Source organism: Excalfactoria chinensis, chromosome 4, assembly GCF_039878825.1.
Source record: "Excalfactoria chinensis isolate bCotChi1 chromosome 4, bCotChi1.hap2, whole genome shotgun sequence".
Classification (NCBI taxonomy): Eukaryota; Metazoa; Chordata; class Aves; order Galliformes; family Phasianidae; genus Excalfactoria; species Excalfactoria chinensis.
Genome location: NC_092828.1, coordinates 78,685,619 through 78,704,949, shown reverse-complemented (window position 1 = coordinate 78,704,949; position 19,331 = coordinate 78,685,619). Strand labels below are relative to the sequence as shown.

Genomic DNA, 19,331 nt, shown 5'->3' with positions numbered 1-19,331 from the left:
TATATTTCCTTCATTTCCATTCAGGGAAGCATGGTGGCACAGAATGTCTGTTTCCTTCATACTGTGCACATTCTCTCGCTGACTACTGTTGTCCTCCCTATAGCACCTTATTGTTGGGCAAGAGGAACATCACATTTGAAGCCCCCAAACAAAAAGAGCTTTTTTTGTTTGTTTGAAAATCTTAGGTAAGTGTGGAACAGTAAAGATTGGAGGCAGATTTCAAGTGCTATACTGAGTGATATACATAATGGTAAACCACACTAGTGGGAAAATTGAAGGGGTGAGCTATCAGAGATAAATGACAAATATAAAAAGAAACAATTTGACGCTATTTGTCTAAAGGTAAGTAGCAAGTAAGTGTTGAAATACTAAATTGTCCTCATACTTAATTACATTCCCTTTCAGATTATTCAAAAATAGGTCTAGACAAGCAAGCCAGATGTTGGCAGAATTACCTGTGACTTGCATTTATTTTCTTATTTGTAAAGGAATCCCTTTACACTTGGTCTATAGGAAAGAGGTTTTCTTCTGTTTTAAAATCTATGTGTGATTATTCTCCTACTTTTGTATGCCGTGATCAGTAAGAAGTGTTCTTGTTAGCAAATGCATTCCCCGTTTGTTCCTGTTTACTTAATATCAATGTATTTTTAAAGTTGTAAACAATGGTTAAATGTAAGGGAAACGGTTGATCACAGCCTGAAACTCTGATTAACCATCTGAGTCAGCTGTGGGAGCACAGGTGAAGTTCACCTCTCCCAGATCTCATTTAAGGGCTGACCAGCACTAAGGTAGCATCTCTTTCTGGAGATTGCTCCTTTGTGGAGTTCTTGTGGTGAGTCTTGATGTTGGTGAGCACCTATCTTGAAAACCTCGGAATTGGTGAGTGCTTTTTCTTAGTTACCCTCTGGCTATTTATTTCCATCTATATTTGTACTATTCCAACTGTACAAATGCCATACTTGTATTATTTCCACTGTTCAGTCAAATATACTGATTATAGGTGTTGACATTTGTTGTTATTAAAAATCAAGACTTCCATGAAGTAGTAGCATATACTAGGGACAACAGAACATAACAGCTCAAGACAAGTATAATTTATTTTCTCCAATTCTGACTAAAATGAATAAATCTTTTCCTTAGCAATTCCAGAAATCACAAGTTAATTGCTCAGAAGCTATTCTTTTATGTTACATGTGAAATAATGTGGAATTGTAACTTTGTTTATAACTATAAACATACACATGCACAAATTCATATACACACAGAGACTTCCAAGTACATATTCACATGATGTTAACAACCTAGACTAAATAAAAAGCAAGGAAATACAAAATTCAAGCTGTTTGCTTTGCCTTATCTATTTCTATTATGCATGGTAAATATTGCAGATCATATGGTCTATAAAATTACCTGCTGTTTGGAGACGCCTTCAGAGCTTTGCCACAACAGGGGATTGTGAGGATAGATATAGTAGCAGCTCAGCATTCCAGACATTTTTTTTTTAGTTGGGCTCTTCGTGATATCTGAATGTATGTTCTACATGTGAAGCCCCTTTACTTTCTGTGCTTTTAATTCAAGAAATACAAGCATAAACAAACACAAAATGTGTTTGGGGGCAGCATATGGAGGCTTTTAGATTTGTTTCTTTAAAGAGGTTTGGATTTTGAAGGAAATAGAAAGCAGCAATGAGTAATGGTAAGTACTTAGATAAAGATATTTGATGTTATTCACTGATAGGAACTGTTCCTGATTCTAAGGTTGGGCCCTAGTGTGAGCATGTGGGGTCTTTCAGGTCCCAGATCAACTCCCAGTTTTGCATATTTAGGCTTTAAATGACTGTCCAAAATTTTGTAAGTGAACTCTTATTAAAATAGCAGGCAACTTATCAGTTAAGATATACTAAACTGTTCCTTGAAATTCAGTCTGAGGATGGAGGAAGGGTGGGGATAATATTGTGTAAGGTAGGAATAAGAATTTTGCTTTTCATTTACTGAAGTGTTATTAATTCTCAGAAATCAGCATCGCCAGTCACCTTTGCCAGCCGTATCGTGGGCTGTGTCAAAAGAAGCATGTGCAGCAGGGTGAGGGAGGTGATCCTGTCCCTCTCTTCTGTGCTGGTGAGACCTCACCTGGAGTACTGTATCCATATGTGGAGTCCTCAATAGAGAAGAGATGTAAACTTGTTGGAAAGCATCCAGAGGGTCACAGAAATCATGGAATAACAGAAATGATCCAAAGGATCGAACACAGGCTGAGAGCTGGGGCTTTGAGAGGAGGCTCCAGGGAGACCTGAGTGCAGCCTTTCAGTATCTAAAATGGAAAAAAAGAAGGGGACACACTCCTTAGTATGGTCTGTTGTGGTAGGACAAGGGGAAATAGTTTCAAACTAAAAGAGGGGAGATTTAGGCTGGATATAAGGAAAATGTTTTTTTATGGTAAGGGTAGTTAATCATTGGAACAGGTTGCCCAGAGATATGGTGGATGTCCTGTCCCTGGAGACATTCAGGGTTAGTCTGGATGGGGCTCTCAGCAACCTGATTGAGCTGTAGACATCCCTGTTCATTGCAGGGGAACTGGACTAGATGACCTTTAAAAATCTCTTCAAACTCAAATGATTCTATGGTTGTCTACTTAAGAAATAATTTTGTCTGTACATCTAGAGCAATGTCGATCTTATCATGGGAAATCTTTGAATTAATCATAGAATCCTAGAATCATCCATGTGGTTTTCAAACTGTTGAAGGGTCAACTTTTGATTCAAAGCAGGAAATTACTGTAAATTATGATGAATTAATTTAAGACTAGAATTTATATTATTTATATTATATATATTAAAATTAGAATTTATATACTGGAGAACTGTTAAGCAAGGCAAGTTGGCAAGTTCATTTCATGTGGTAAGCATGTTAACAGTAATGTTATTATTTTTTTAAAGAAAGCTCTGATTGATAATAGGACATAATATTTTTAAGCAAAGTTAATAGGAATATGATGCAAAAGTAGGATTCTCCTTTGGTTGGTTAATTACCTTACATTGTTTTTCACACTCTATGACCTTAAATTCAGATAATAATGTAATTAGTACTGAGTATTATATCAAGATGGAAAAGATGGAATGGTCTATATATATGTGATTTGACACTGAGATTAGTCCAGCTGTACCCATAGTAGGTAATAATGTGAACAATCAGATGAACTCTTCTAGCTGCTGCTTGGGCTTAAATAAGAGTTCCTGAGCTCACCTGTTTCCCCAGCTGTTCTTTGCTCTCAAATGCTATGTTAGTCTTTGTGGTTTTACTCTGTCTGATCGCTTTCTGACTCATTTTAAGCCATGGTCAGTTTGCAGAACTGCCACTGATAGTAAATTTTCATTTTTACCTGGGTTCGTTGACACATTTTGGACAACTTCTCATTGAAGAAGAAAATGCATCCGGCAGAACTGAGATTTCATTCCTGCAACAACCAGAAGTTTACCATGGTTTAGTGGGAAATACTGGTGATAGGTGGATGGCTGCACTGGGTGGTCTCAGAGGTCTTTTCCATCCTTGGTGATTCTGTGATTCTGTTTTGAGATTCTATTTGATGCCCTCCATTCTTTCAGAAATTGAACTATATGCTTTACTTATCTAGAAAAGCTAATCTCTACATCATAAAGTCGTCTTTTTTTTATTTTTATTTTTTTATTTCTTCCTGCTTTGGCTGTTGGTTTGATTGTGTCATACCTGTTCTAAAAACTGGCTCCAGTCACTTGAGTGTCAGAGCAGGTTCTTTCAGAGTGAATGAAACAGACGGTGCAATCAATCTTCATGCCTCCTGATGCACATGACTACATTTCTCCCTGCCCAAGTGGTGCACACAGGGTGATTAAATAATCAACGCTATTACCCTGGAGGAACATAAATCCCTGAAGCAGACACTCAGAATGCTGCTCTCTGGTCCCTAAAGTGGTAGGAGCAAGAGGCAGTGGTGTTCCAGGCACAAAATGAAACACAGAATGAATTTTTGATCCCTGGTTGGGCTGATGACTTTCAACACTTTTACTTGTTTGTCTCAATTACTGCTTAATCGTAAAATGCTTAATTTTCCCTTAGTATTAAATGAAATGGACATAGCAGTTTATCTTAAAATAGGATGTTGTGTAGCCCATAGCTTAGTAAGGAAAGAAATGGACTGACAATTCCTTTAACAAAGATAGTTTTATTGGTATGTTTAGCTTTGCTCTCTAAAATTATACTGAGAATATGTTTTAAACTTTTTTTAAAAATTGATCAGGTAGAACTCCAAATCCAAAAGATAAATTGATTTTTCAGCACCCAGGAATCAAACTGCTTTTATTAGCCAACATACTGGGCAATGACAGCAGTTGTGTTTTACATGTTGCTGTGTGTATGTATGTGTATATATATATATATACATATATATATATGTGTGTGTATATATATATGCATATGCATTAGCAACATCTCCTACAACATTATTCTTAGCTGAAAACCACGGACAGTATTAAACTAAATTTACTGGTGTTCAGTACCATGACTGCAAGAAATGCAGACAGTAGGAAAAATGTGGTTATGTCTTAAAAAGAGATGATCGAGCGTTTTATTTAAGAAGAAAATTTAACCCTTGTATCTGGGTTCCCTAATTGCTCAAGGCAGTTCACTTCATGCTGCCAATGTTTATTAGGTGTAACTTGGAGGAGTGGAGGGGGTGGAAGGAAAAAAAAAAGTTTAAGATGTATTTGTCTTTCTGTAGTTTTAAAGAAACATCATTTTCAAATTTAATTGCAAAGTAATATAGCAACAAAGTTCTGTAATTTCTGTAATTGTCCTATCTGTGTATTTCTAAATGTAGCATAATAGCAGCTGAGAGTAGGTAGAAACAAAAGTGAGGGTTTTGGCTTACAGACATTTTATTGTCTCAACAGAGCACATTTAGAGAAACACAGAATTTAAATTAAAGGTCCTTAGGAATCTACATGAGTTATAGCTGTGCCTGAGGGCTGCTGTACAAGTAGTGTGTTACCACAAACTCATAAGCATTTTTTGCAATGTTTTTACTTTGGTATGTGCTTCTGAAATGGGTGCTGTAATAAAAAGTTTGGTCTTCCTCATATTTCTGCCTGTGGGAAATTCTTTTTTCTCATGTAGAAAGTCTCACTATCCTTTTGTTACATACTGGTATGTAGGAGAAGGATGAACTCATCCTTTGCAGACAAAAAATAGGGGAGATGAACTTACCCAGAATACTTGCACCCATTCAAAGACCAAATCCCATGTATTTTTCTGCACTGAGATTACTGATATTGATCAGATGATTAATGTAACACACTTTGAACTTTTGAATGCTGCTTCTTCCCTCAGGCAGATAATTCTTTGTTTGCCTTTGTGTCTTCATTTTCCTGTGGTGTCCATTCAATTTCTTCATTTTTAGTTATTGTACAAAGAAATTGACTGCAGAATGTGTAACTAAAAATAGAGGCTTTGGTGGTGAACTCAAGTCAAAACACTGCAAGAGAACTGCTACCAAGAGACATGAGTTATCTGTACTGACTTTCTCCTCCAGCTCTTTAGCACTGTCTTGTGGATTAAGATCTCCTACCTGTGAAAGTTAGTATCAGGTTACCACAGCGTACTAAGGGAAAGCAGAATTTGCTTCCCTGACTGTCATTGCAGCTAGCCTTTTCCCTTTCCCATCTTTCCTTTTCCCTTTCCTTTCTTCTTCCACAAGCATGCCTTTTACACAAATACAGGGATTTTTCTTGCTTTCATCAGCAGCAGTGGTACTTTGTGGACAAGTCAGTCTCCGGTGACAGAGATCACAGGTGGAATGCTACTTCAATGGCACCTGAAAGCTTCATCTTCTTTTGGAGGTTAGTTCTTCCAGTTCTGCATCATTGAAACACTATTTGGTTATGCCTCTGAGTTCACATGCATTTCTGTGTCCTTAAATATGTGCCAAGAGCATCTGTCATGAAGGTATTCAAAAGAGTAGATAGGGGAAATAAAATAGAGACAATTACAATAATAAGAGCAAAGGTGTTGGAGTGATAATCTTTGCTTTGTTTTCTTCAGATTTTGAGATTTAAAATATAAACCATGCACAATGTGCGTACATCTCATGATACAATTATCTCTTTGTCTATTCTACCATCAGTAGCAACATGTTTTATTCTCTCTGTTGCTCATGAATGTTTTTCTAGTGTTATCTCTCACTGTCCCAGGATACAGTGATAACTACTAGAAACATGAGTTTCATTTGGCTTTTGTATGCTGCTTGGCATATTTGGTTGAAAGACTCAGGAGTGAATTGTTCTGCATTCAGATAAAACACTGGAGAGTTGACAGCTCTACAGGCTTTTCCAAAACATCCAGCTGGTGCAGGAAAAAGAAATTGAATATTAAATATCTTTAAGATAGAACTGAAGGCAGTGATTTTTCAACAAATATCAGTGAATTTGTCCAAATAGAATAGCTGTGGAGATTAATCATTTTAGATCTGGAAGTTAAATTCAATAAATATTTGCACCAAAATATTTACACTTTATTTAAATAAATAAAGAGTAATTTAATATTTAGAAAAGGTCAATTATCAGATGAGCAGTAGAGACTCCGTTATTTAATTGGTTAAGATATTTGTGTACAGTTTGTTTCTATTAGCAGAAAGAAAAAAAAAAGTTTATCTTTGGCCCTAAAATGATACTTGTTTTCCTTTCTGGTCTATTGTTATTAGCTTGAATTTGGAGATAGGAAGCTAGTCCCATGATTATTCCCTGTTTAGTTGTCTTTGGCTGAGAGTGCTAAACACAGTTGATAGCCATCACCTAGAATTTCTGCAGTGTAGATGTTGTTCATTGGAAATTGGATGATACCATCAAATCAACTTCCAAGTCATCAGAAAGAATTTATCAAGCCTAACCACACAATCCTTTATGTGAACTTATCTGCTGTTTCAGTGCTAACTGAAAAGAGAATGGCTCCATCAGTCTGGTCAGTACTATAATCCCCTATAAGGAAATACAACTTCAGAAAGAAATCTGTATACTTAACATGTATTTTGTTTTCCTCTGTTGTGACAGTGAGCTATATAGATCATTAGTAACACTGAAGTCAATCAAAGTACAGAAGTAAATTCAGAATAACAGAACAAGTTGTTGCATCTATTGTTGTGACATCATAGAAGGGTTTCTACAGAGCTTTTTCAAAGACACTGCTTCAGTTTGCAAACTGAGGTGTTTCCTTGGCTTGATGAGTTATCCTGTTAATTCAAGTGTTAGATCACAAAAATAGACTACGTACGAAGTAACATCAATGAGGTCTGAAATTTGGCAAAGATAACAAACTTTCACTATGCATGTGAAGAATTGAGGGCTAAGGGTATGTTTGGTGTATTTTTATAGCTATTGCTGAAAATATCAATGTTAGTTGCTTGATAGATCACTCTGTTACTAATTCCTATTTATGTAGGCTTTATATAAACATCTACTAGGATGTTCTTTCTGCAAATTCCCTTTGGGATGGTGTGTGGAGTAAGCTTTTTAATGTATACAGTGTACAGAAGCAAAAAGAAAAGACCAGAATGGCAGTCCAACTGATTTGCAAATGAGCTGTATGAGGACACCACCTCACTTCAAATATAATTAGAAAATGTGGTGTTAATGCTACAGAATAAGCTCTTAGAACCAAATTAATCAGCTGTAGTTGATCATGTGAGTCTGTGCATCAGCAATCTTAAAACACACAAACAAAAAAATACTTCCAAATAAATAATAAAAAAAAAGTAATTTAGCTAAGAATTATAGTATCTGTGCTGTAAAATAGCATAGCAAGTCACTGGACTGAATTTAATATTTGTGACTGCATTTTATCCTGGAACATCCATTGGCTGGAGTTAGCAAGCATTTTGAAAACTTCTTGTTGCCAGTGTCAGTATTGAGCAGCTCCATAGATTTGAATTGGATTATTTTTAATTCCATATTTTAACACATTATCAAACTACTAAGACTGCTGCTTTGTACTGAGTTTGAAGTAAAAGTGATTTTTTTTATTTTTTCAACAAAAGACAGTTCTTTCAATTTCTTCTCTCTATTTTCTGCTGTTCTGGTTACCTCCCTCTCCACAGGCAGAAAAATTGCATTACATTTGAGTGTACTGAGCACAAAGAAAAATTAGAAATATTTCTAAGAGGACGAGGTGTTTTCTTCCTAGTAGAAGTCACATTTATATACTCAGAAGACAGCTGCTGTAGTTTTACCAATATATCTCCAAGATTAAAATTTATTATTAATTTTCTTTAAGGAGACATATATCAAAACAAGTGTTCAGTAAGAGGAACAATTACATCTAGATGCTCTAGAAAAAGATGTGAAGAATTCAAGGCCAATACGTGAACTAAAATAAAACAGGCAAAGGGGAAATCGGGCTTGAAAACAAGTTGTGACTCATGTAAAAATAACATCTAGGAACTGATTAAGAGGATGACAAGTAGAAGCACCTATTATGTTAGGTTTAAGACAGCCTTGGTAGGATGATAGTAAAAGTTGTAGTTTTCTAAGATTAATTATTTCTGTTTGTAGGAGTATTTACCATTAGTGATTCAGGTTATAGGGCTACCAATAGAAATGGAATTTCTTAGCCTGCAGCATCCAGTTTATGCACAGCAGATTTAGTAGGAACAGAAGTAGTAGGGGTAAAATAAACAGTGGAAGCTTAATTCCTGTTCATCCATACATTCTTAGGCAGAATCTGCATCTACATTTCATTCAGCAATTTCTCTCTAAGATCTAGTAAGCAGCCTATAGACCATTACACTATTAAAACAATGTCTGATTTTGGCAGACTGATTCAAACTGAATACTGGAGAATCTGGTTGTGTATATTTAGGGAGGTAAAAGGAAGTGGAAAAAGTAGGAAGACTTTTATGAAAGCAAAGGAAATAATTAGCAGTACAACATATCATCATATGATGGACAATAACATAGTGGTTAGCCCAAAGTTGCTGTCTGAATGAGTTATATACTACAGACATAAATCAGTGTAATTTCCGGAACAATAAAGTATTATGTAGAAAGCAGTGACTCTTCAGATTTATTTATTTTTTTATACTTCTAGGAGAATTATATTTCTTTCATATTCCATCCCTTCCCTTTTTAAAAATGAAAAGCCTGTTTCACTCGTGGATGTGAATCAGAACTCTACCATTTTCACCAAGTAAATGGAGTTAATTCATTTTTATATAAAATACCAGTGGAGATAGTCTCAGGGAATTGCTTTGTGGGCAACAACATTGTTTTATATTTTGCTGAACTAGTATTGCAAACACTGGGTTATCTGGTAATGAAAATGTATGTGTACAGTCATGATTAGCATTAGCCAGTAGACAGTGCAGAAAGTTAAAAACTCAGCATCACCCTTACATGCATAATTAAAAACACAAGGTGGATACAACTGTAGGAAAACAAAACAAAAACATAAACGTACAAACAAAAACATCTGTAATTTGTAAAGGCCGTAATATACAATCTGGTTAAAAGCATTTTAAATGATAGTGGTATTTTCTTATGGGTTACATTAAAAATCTTCTGCAGGTGTGATGTGTGTGAGGGCAGTAGAATTACCTGGAGTTTTGTCAATTGCATAGGCTGACTATTTTTGGAGAGTTCCATCATGCAATCTTTATGCTGATAGTTTATAAGGAGTAGCTAATCTTTAATTATGGTATTTGAAAGAAACTTGAAGATGTATACACTTACACAGATATTTCATATGTATGAGAAAATACAGATTTTAATATTGCATGACATCAAACTACTGTATTTCTCAGTTATACAGTACTTGTGTTTGCAGTAGGCTTCTCAGCAAAGAAGTTATTCTCCTTAGAGTCTTGGAGCCAGAAGTCACGTCTTCCTCAGTGTGTTTGAAACCAGTTGTGTTTGAATGTGTTCTCATGTCAAGACAATAGCTAAATCCTACATGAAACAAATTCATGTATCATAAGCAATTCAAGTGGAGAGAGCAACTGAACCACTATATTTTTTGTACTTTTCTCATCATGGTATCATTAAGTGATAAACATTAGTTTTATAAAACACAAATCTTGATTTCTCATTACATTAGTAGAACATGCTTTTAGACCGTTTATTCAGCTGCAACTGCAAGATAATTTTTTTAATAGCTGGTGCATTTGACAGCACAGAAATAGTATGAACAAGTAATAAATATTTTCAAATAGGTAATAAAAGCATAACATTAAAAAGCTATCCAAATTCTACCAGAAAACTCTTGTGTGCAAATCATTTCAGTTTGTCTTTAAGCTCCATGAATAAAAGGTTTACAAAGTTATAAGCATTATGTGGAAATTGTATTGTCAGAGATGGGTAATGTTAGGACTGCGAATTGTTGTTATCCTAAGTGTGAAACAATTAATATACAGCATGCTTAGAGATATGAGAGTGTAGGACTGGGGAAGGGAAAACTTGGTGAGAAAATTACTGCTTCCAGTTTTTTGAGTGAGTACAACTTTGTAATGAGTAGTGGTTAAAAGCATTTCTCTTTCACCATTTCTCAGGACACAGACAGTTTTTTATTACTATTTCAAAAACATATGAGCATTTGTGATTCATGCTCAGTTTGCATATATGCACTGTGGGTAACACCTGCAGCTATCCCCTAGAAGTGAGCAGCCAGACTGCATCCAGGATCACGTTTGCCACCAGCACCACAAACACTCTTAAGGAAGAAGAGTAAGTTGAATTACAACCTAAAGAGTGTGTAATATTTTAGCTTTTAGAGGAAAAGATTTAGTAACAGTGAACTCTTACTGTCTATGTAGGCATCCTTTTAGTCAAGACACCTTCTGTGAATTAGCATAAGAATTATGCAGATAAGCTCTTTATCTTGCTTCTGTGTAGTCCTTTGAAGTCTTTAGAAGTTTAGAAATTAAGCTAAAGGAAACTGAATATATGAGTTGCATTTTTTTTCTGTACAGAATTAACTATGCTGAGTTTGGTATTTACTCACATCAGTATCTAGTGACAATCAGTTTTCTATATGTCCATATAATTCTAAATCTAAGATGAATTTAACAATTTACAGTGCACTGGATTCAGTTGAATTCAAATTTATTTATTTTTATATTTTTAACAAAACTTTTTACCCTTGTCATGAAAATTTTAGAATAATGCTTTTACTCATGGGACTCCTAGAAACAAGAAAATAAAAACCAGATGTTACATACACTTTCAAGCTAGAGACAGGGAGGGAAGCTGGAAATGCTAACAAAGAAAAGAAGTGGGGAACATCAATTTCTCAAAAAGAAGAAATCAATTTCTCAAAAAGAAGAATGTGAAAGGCCTTTCAGAGAAGGTTGCCACATTTATTTATTTATTTAATGTGCAAATGGTCTGTAGCAAAGGTTTCAAAATGGAGAGAGTTATTAAAAAGATGGAGTAACTGATGCTTACTCCTAAGCTGGCTTACCTATACCGCAAGAAAATGATTTATCTCAATAATGTGGTAGATAATAGCTCAACCAAAAAACAAAAAAAAAAAAACAAAAAAAAAACCCTCTCCTAATTTAATGTAATTCTGTTCTAGGAACACACATTTTCCACTGAATTACATTTATCAAAACAGATTATCAAAGCTTTATAATTAACTTCCTAGCAAATAAAAATTAGCATATATTATATGAGTACTGTGTGTTAATCAAATAATATTTGGTGAGGCACCCACCTATGCATGCCCAGGAATTACAAAGTTAATGAAAAATGGCAGTACATGAAACTGTAACTAATTAAGCAAGACACAAAAAAAATTCTGTAGCTGTTTGAATGAATACGTTAGAATTTACTCATTATCATATTTACATGGTAAATTTATTCCGGTACTGAAGTTTGCAAACTTACTGAAAGCAATTTAGAGTCAACTTGCTATCTCCTATATACATTTGTACCCATTGTATTTCTTTATGTGCTTTTCAACTTCTGTATTTTAAATTTAGGAAGTATAGATACCTAAAGGGTTTAGGCTTAACAGGGGAGAAAGAGAGTAAACAATGAAACTCCATAGTACTGTAGTACCATCACTGGCATGCAACTCCTTTGAGTGTTCATTAATGTGTGACATACACAGTATATTGCAGCCTCTAAAACTGCTGCTGCTTACCAGAAAAAACAGAGCAGATCTGATGCTGGGCAGTGCCATGTCCTCACTGACTCCCTGTGCCCAGGTGTGAGGATGCAAAATAAAGTTGCACTCAGCCTTCTTATTTTCAGGTGTCAAACCTTGTGAAGTTGTTTTTCCACTTAAGATAGGAAAGGATAATTGAAGAGAAAATATCACAGTGTTTTGTTACTAGGTAGGCTGGATTAGCCAGTTAGTTAAAGTAGTTTTGTAGATGCTAAAGTATGAATATAAAAAGCCACCATAATCTGGTCCAACCATCAACCCGTGCCTGTGACCACTCTGGGCCATGTCCCTTAGTGCATTGTCTAGTCTTTTCTTGAAAAGGATGGCAACTCCACCACCTTCCTGGGCAGCCTGCCTCTGCTGTAGTTTATTCTCTGCATATAGATTAAATACCCCCATGTGAAATAGAATACAATATAAACCCTAGGTTGCCACTTCTTGATATGATGCTTTATGTAGGCATTATGAGAATTACATGAAATTATTGACAAGAAAATTGTTTTAATGTAGGGACAGTTAGCTGTTACAGTGCTCTGTAATACGTGCAAAACAACAAAAAGAAAATCAGGATTATGAAACACAAATATGTGCAGTGGAATAGCAGTTTAGATGAGAAACTAGCACAGTTTGTGTCTTAGTTTATTTCCATGATTTTCTAATTTATACTGTGAAATGCTCTGGCTGTTTTTAATTAAACCTGTAAACTGAAGACTGTTTGCTTATTTTCCTTCTATAAAAAGTATTGTTGTTTATAGAGCATATTTAGTTTATTTAGAGTGTTAGCTCTTGCTGTTCAGATGTATTTGATGTTCCTTTGTATACACCATGAGCTTGTGGGTGTTTTTCTTCACTAAAATGTCTTGGGAAGCAGTGCTTATCTATCAGTTGAAATGAATCTTTACTGATCATGTAACAGGAATACAGTGAGCAGCAGTCCTATGTGCTGACATCAAAAAGGATGAGACATTATGAGAAACAAAAGTTTGAGATTTTACTATCTGTCCATCTCATGCTTGATAGTTTGTTGTTGTTTTGTTGTTTTTATTTTTGTTTTAACTTGATGTTTTTAGAAGCTCAAAGTCAGTTAAGTTTCAACTCCTTAAATGAAAATATATTATCAATTCATTGAGTGATATAAAAGTATCCCTGTGAAAGAATAGTTTGTCATCTGAACTCTACCATGGTATAGAACATTAGAAGATCTGCTTGGCAGAGCCATTAGAATACTATTAGGGATTCACCTATGTGGTGGACCAGAGTAATCTGCAAATACAGTATCTCCAGAAAGCAGGCTATATGTTCTTGTTCTTTAATCCTATTGCATGCTGCATTACTACTGTTGAATGTCATTTCTGGATAATGGCTCATGTGTTAGTAAGAATATTTTAATTTTATAATTTACCTATTTTTTCACCCTTGAAGAAAAAACCCTTGCTTCTCATAGTTGTTAAGGCTTTTTTCCCTTATTTCTCACAACATATCACTTCTCTCATATATGTAAAGTGCTTACACAGGTGTTATACATCTACTGTTCAAAATCAACCAGGTTGTAGTCGGGGACTTCTACTTTCTGGTTCTTCAACTGACATTTGGATCAGAATTGTAGAGTATTTCATTGCTTTTTTTTTTTTTTTTTTTTTTTCTAAAAGTGAGTGCTCTTTCTGGGGAGTTAAAAACAGACACCGAATCAGTAAAGAGATTACAAAGTGGCATTGAATTAGTAAGTAGGAAGAAACACTGTTCTGCTACTGTTCTGCTCATGCACTGCGATAAGCTCACTGAGATGGTAGAAAAACTGAAAAAAACTCTGTAGATTGTTTTATCAGAAGTGATGTTTACTTTCAAGCTATGGGAATTTCTTTCAATTTTTTTTTTTAATTTTTTTTTTTTTTTTTTAATTGTTTGTATGAATTTCCTTTTCTTTCACCTTTTTTGATTAAACGGTTTTGTAAGTTCCATAAATGGCGAATGTGCCTGGTGTCTGGTTTGGCCAGCTGATAGATTAGTTTTCATCGAAGGTTCAGGCACTAGAGAACAGGTTTAATTTTTCCATTTTTGAATACTCGAATGAACTTGGATGTCCATTTTACAAATCTAGGATTGTATGTTCTCTTGCAGAGAACTACTGTGTATTATTTCTCTGTTTCTGATCAGATTGTGCACCTATTGTAGGAAAGGTAAGTTAATCTAGGACAATTAGACAGATGTTCTCTTCCTCTAACAGCAAAAAATAAAATAGAATTTTAAAAGGTAGTTGAAATTGACTTTACAAATACGATCCTCTTCTCTTAGACTATTAAAAAAAAAAAAAAGTGTTTTGGTTAAAAATGGCATTGGAACAGACATAAACATGATTGAAAGAGATTAGGCTGGTAATTACAGTGTATTTTATTTGAGGAACAAGCAGTTTGAAATCTGCTACGCCGTCTTTTGGTGCTTCAGGTGGATAATCCTAACAGTAGATTATAAAGGCAAGCCCACAGCTGGAGGTTCCATTTTTAATCAAGAGAGTAGTTCTATCATATGAGATACTCAGCTTCATGATTCTCATCCTTAAAATACAATGTTATAAAATTTCAGCTTTTTTGCAGTAGTGATGTAGTGGTCAGCACTTTCATTTATTAAAGTACCTTTACAAGGCAAAAAGTACTTGGGAGTGCACATGTTGCAACTCAGGTGAACTCACTGTTACTACCACTGTCACTGTCTTAGTATATTAGCAGCTATAATGCGTTAACATGCAATTGTTAAATGTTCGGTTAATCAAGAGGACTGTCCTTGGGGAAAAAGAGAAGAGAAAAAAAAAAAAAAAGAGAGAGAGAGAGAGGAAAAAAAAGAATAGTTGTGTTACTTTGGCTGTTGCTGATTTTTGTTTCAACAGATTGTCCTTTTTTTTTTTTTTTTTTTTTTTTTTCCCTGAAAATGCTTAATTACAGTCTTTAAGGAGTATCTAATCCACCAGACCACCAACACGACTGATCCCCAAAGAAGTGTGTGTGAGAAATCTCCCATTGAGTTCTGGGGTGAAGCACTGAATGCAAACAGAACTGAAGTATATGCTTACCACAAAGTGCATTTTTCTCTGCATATTTTTTGCTATAAGTAAATTAGAAGTGTTTTTATTTCCATAAATGTTTCCTATGTACTGACACTAATGTTTTATGAGAAAGCTCTGAATACCGAACGAACTCCTGTGCTCTGTTGTTCAGTTTCTTAAAACTCTGCAGAAGTAATTGTGTGCAATTTTTCTAAGGGTAAATTGGGTTTACAGTCATGACGATTGATAGACTCTGAAGAAAGAGAAGTTGAGTAGCAGGATAAATTCCAATGACCATTCTGGTTAGAACCTGCCGGTGATATTATGGTAATGCCCCCAAATCATCAACTATCTGTAGAACCAGTATTATACAGCAAACACCTAACATTCAAAAAATGCAGATGCTGCTGTCACATTACTGTTTTCTACAGATAGATAAAACTTACTGCTTCTATTTTTCTTTCTTTTTTTCTTTTTATAACTTTAAGTAAATTCTTTGTCAGTGCACAGCAAGGTACAAGTGGCTTTTGTATGTAATATCTTTGTTGTGAACTTTACTTAGAAATAAAGATCTAGTCAGACTGCTTCCCCTCATACACTTTCTTCTAGTGCCCTTGGGAAGATAAAGCAAAGGCCTTTCAAAGTAGTTTGGCTTTATTCCCATGCCAGTCAATGCATTTGATTATGAAGTCCTAAGATCAATGCAGTTTTTTGAAACTAACCTCACTTTCAAAAAAGGCATGACTGAAATATACAGATTGATTTGATCTACATCTTCATGTATCTATAGTAATATGTTATGCACATTTTTCCAGTGGAATATTAGAGAATGTTTTCCAAAAATTAACTTTTCTAAGAGAAAGGTAAAATGAATATGATATTTAGTATTTCCCATTTAACCTGTTTCAAGACTTTAATTCTTGCTATTCTGTAGGTATTAAGATGATTCTTCCTCAGTTTTATAACCAGACAACCAGAATGACTAGTGAGGGTCAATTCCTAAAATCACAAACACTGAAGATGTTAGACCACTTGATGCAGGATCCGAATTTACTTTTCAGGTATTATATTTTTTATGTAAAAAGAGACAATGAGAAAAGAAGCATACTTACCTTGCTACTGCAGTTTACCTTGTTACTATGCTTCAGAAATGTATATAGCATCTAACATTTTGATTTCTGAATATCATTTTTTTTGCATATTTCCATTCTGTTATAGTGAATCGGAGGCAAGGTGATGAAAAAAGGAAAGAGATGCACGCATTTGGATGAGAGATCAGTCACAGAGACTGAAAAGTAAATCAGTGGCACAAATTGTGATTTCCACAAGGTATTAGAGAAGGTATAACCACAAAAGCAGAAAAATAAGAGTATATCAAAACAGCAAGATATTGACATGTTGACACATCTAAACTAAAATCTATTGAGTTACTGTAAACAGATGTTCATTTTTTAAGAGCTTAGTTGTTGTCACTTTGAAAAATTATTAAATTACCTGTATTTTCCAATTTCAAAATGTATTTTGTTGTTTGAAACACAAGAGTGCATTACATCTGGCCATCTTCTAATGGGTATCTGAATAACTTTATTTTTAGAGAGACTTCTTTTTTTTCCTGAAGTTTAAAGCACTTTTTTTTTTTTTTCCTTAATGTTTTGTATGCAGTGACAGCCCTATCACATTTGTTTGTGGACTTTGGAGAAAGGCAGAAAGGATAAGCAATTGACAAGGAGCTAAGGAAATCCGTATTTGGGTTTGATTCAGCTGTCTTGCAAGTGAAGCTGTAAACAAATGTGGAATTTAAAGGAGGATTACAATGTTTTGAGCATGCAGAATGGAATACATCAGTATCAGTATTTTCATTCCAAGAGTAAGTATACAAGACAAATCAGGATTAGATTAGGGTCAGTAGTCAGATCGGAATACCAACAGCATTAATTTGTATTAACTCCTAGCACCTCCAAAGAAGTAATGTATTTTTATTTTTATTTTTTTCAGTTACCACAGTTCAGGTAAAAACACTAGTGTTATCTGGAGATAAAAGTAAACATCAAAGGGAGATTACGTCTTACTTCATACATACATACGTGTATATATGTCTGTGTATGTGCAATTTAGAAAAGCCTTTGAGGTAGTCCCTATCAATACAACTTCTTTCCTACAAATTCAAGGCCCTTATATTAATTGTCCATATGTGTACAAAGAAGAGACTCCTGATTGCACTGAGTGATATCCTGGTACTACTCTCCCCAAGGGTAGAATTTTAATCATTACTGTCTATTTCAACTCTGCATACTTAGTGAATTTCTTTGGCTTGATTTTAACTTTCAAGCCAGAAAAGTAATCAAGGAATGTAAAACCCATAGTTCTTCCGAAAGGTAAACTTCAGGCTAGGTTCAGTTCTTGTTCTCAAATATTCACAGCATTAAAGTTGATGAAGAGATGATTTATCAGGATGAGAAGTGTTCAGCCATGACATACAGAAATTCAGAGCTCCATATATGTCCTCATTTGTCATTGTCATTAGTCATTCGTCATTTGTGATCATTATAGTTTTATGCAGCAATGGTTCAAGATCTGTTTTGAAATAGCTCCCATCATACATTTGTAGAACTCCATTTAAAATATTTGAAAGTGTTAATTTATTTAAAGCAGAAAATTAATGAAGCTCTTTGCACTCCCAAATTCAGACTAGAATGTATGTGGGTCAAACTATGCTATTACATGCCATCCCTTTTTTTTTTTTTTTTTTTTTTTTTTTTCTCCTGAGAACAAAGTACTTGAAAGTAACTTGAATTTTCTATTGCAGTCTTGTAAATTTTCATAGTACTTTATATTAGGGTTAATCAGCTGATAAGAATCAATGCAGTTGATAATCTGATTAGCTGAACTAAATTGTAATTAGGTGCTAATTAAGATCATTTGTAAGCATAAAGCATGCATATAATTCCTGAGTTTTCTTAAGCTTGACTGCATTCTGTTAACTAACTTTTATTTTCTTCTGTGGTTTGAGTTTATACATTTGAATGCTGTATTTCCTCCTTGACTTCAAGATAGTAAAAAAAAAAACCAAAAACAAAAAAAAACCAACAGAAGTTTTGTAAGGAGGTTGAAAAATGGTTGAAAATATCTCTCTATATATGTGTATATATCATTTTTTAATTATTTTTTCTTTTTTTTTCCAAATTTGTTTCTTTCTCTGATGGATAAAGCAGATGGAAAACCACTGAACCACTCAGTTCCAAAGGCTGTGACCAGTAGTTCAAACTCCTGCTGTTACTTGGATGCTGGCTATATCCTCTAGGAGGTGATACTGGGGACAGGGCTACCTACTGCTATCAAGAGCCTGAAAATTAGGACAGAGTGCATTGTCAGAAATTCTGTGGATGATATCTACAAAGAGTAACACATATGCCATTATGATTTAGATATTGGCACTTTTGTAATACATGCTTTAAAACAAATAACAGATTTATAGACAGAGCTCTGTAAACAGAGAACTTCAGTAACTTTTGGGCAATTTAATGTCATGTAAAAGCAAAACTAAGAACCCATATTTGGAAAATGATGGAATCAAATCAAGCCTAAAGAGAGAAAACACACAAATCCCATTAAAATTCAATTCACTCTTATTTCACTCACATAAATAAGGTTTCTTGTTTTGAGAATTAAAGGTAATTAACATTTGTTTGCTTGTTTATTTTCAATTTACAATAATGATGTAGAAGTTAATTCTCTACTGTTTAATGTTTGTGCCTTAAACAAACATATGCACACTGAAAATCTCATTTGGACCAAGATTGTCTCGTAATGATTTTGATCAGAGAATTATACTATGGTTTCATTACCTCCATCAAAAAACAACTTCTACTTATACCAATTGCAGTTTGCTTGGATAATTTTTGTTAAGGCTATTACTCATTAGGAAAAAAACTAAAGATGTTGAACTGTTACTGTTCAGCATATTAACTGTTCGACAGTTACAGTTAAGCATAGTTTGATCATTAGAAACTCCTTGAAAAAAGCAGGCAATTACAGAGGACTCACCCCTCCTTAGAGTGGGTTCACATACTATTCTGTCAATAAGGCAGTAGTAATAAGGAATACCTTGA

The 19,331-nt window shown here is 34.5% G+C and overlaps 1 long non-coding RNA gene across 2 annotated transcripts; it reads left to right on the top strand.

Annotated features, from left to right (window-relative positions):
- The first annotated feature begins 809 nt into the window (after positions 1–809).
- On the top strand, positions 810–18,562 carry LOC140252195 (uncharacterized). 2 transcript variants are annotated; one of them, XR_011903568.1, is made up of 4 exons: positions 810–879; positions 5,772–5,869; positions 16,885–17,089; positions 18,432–18,562. It is a non-coding gene; the product is annotated as an uncharacterized lncRNA (long non-coding RNA). The 2 variants fall into 2 exon arrangements; XR_011903567.1 differs by having other exon boundaries at positions 812–879; positions 5,775–5,869.
- Positions 18,563–19,331: the final 769 nt, after the last annotated feature.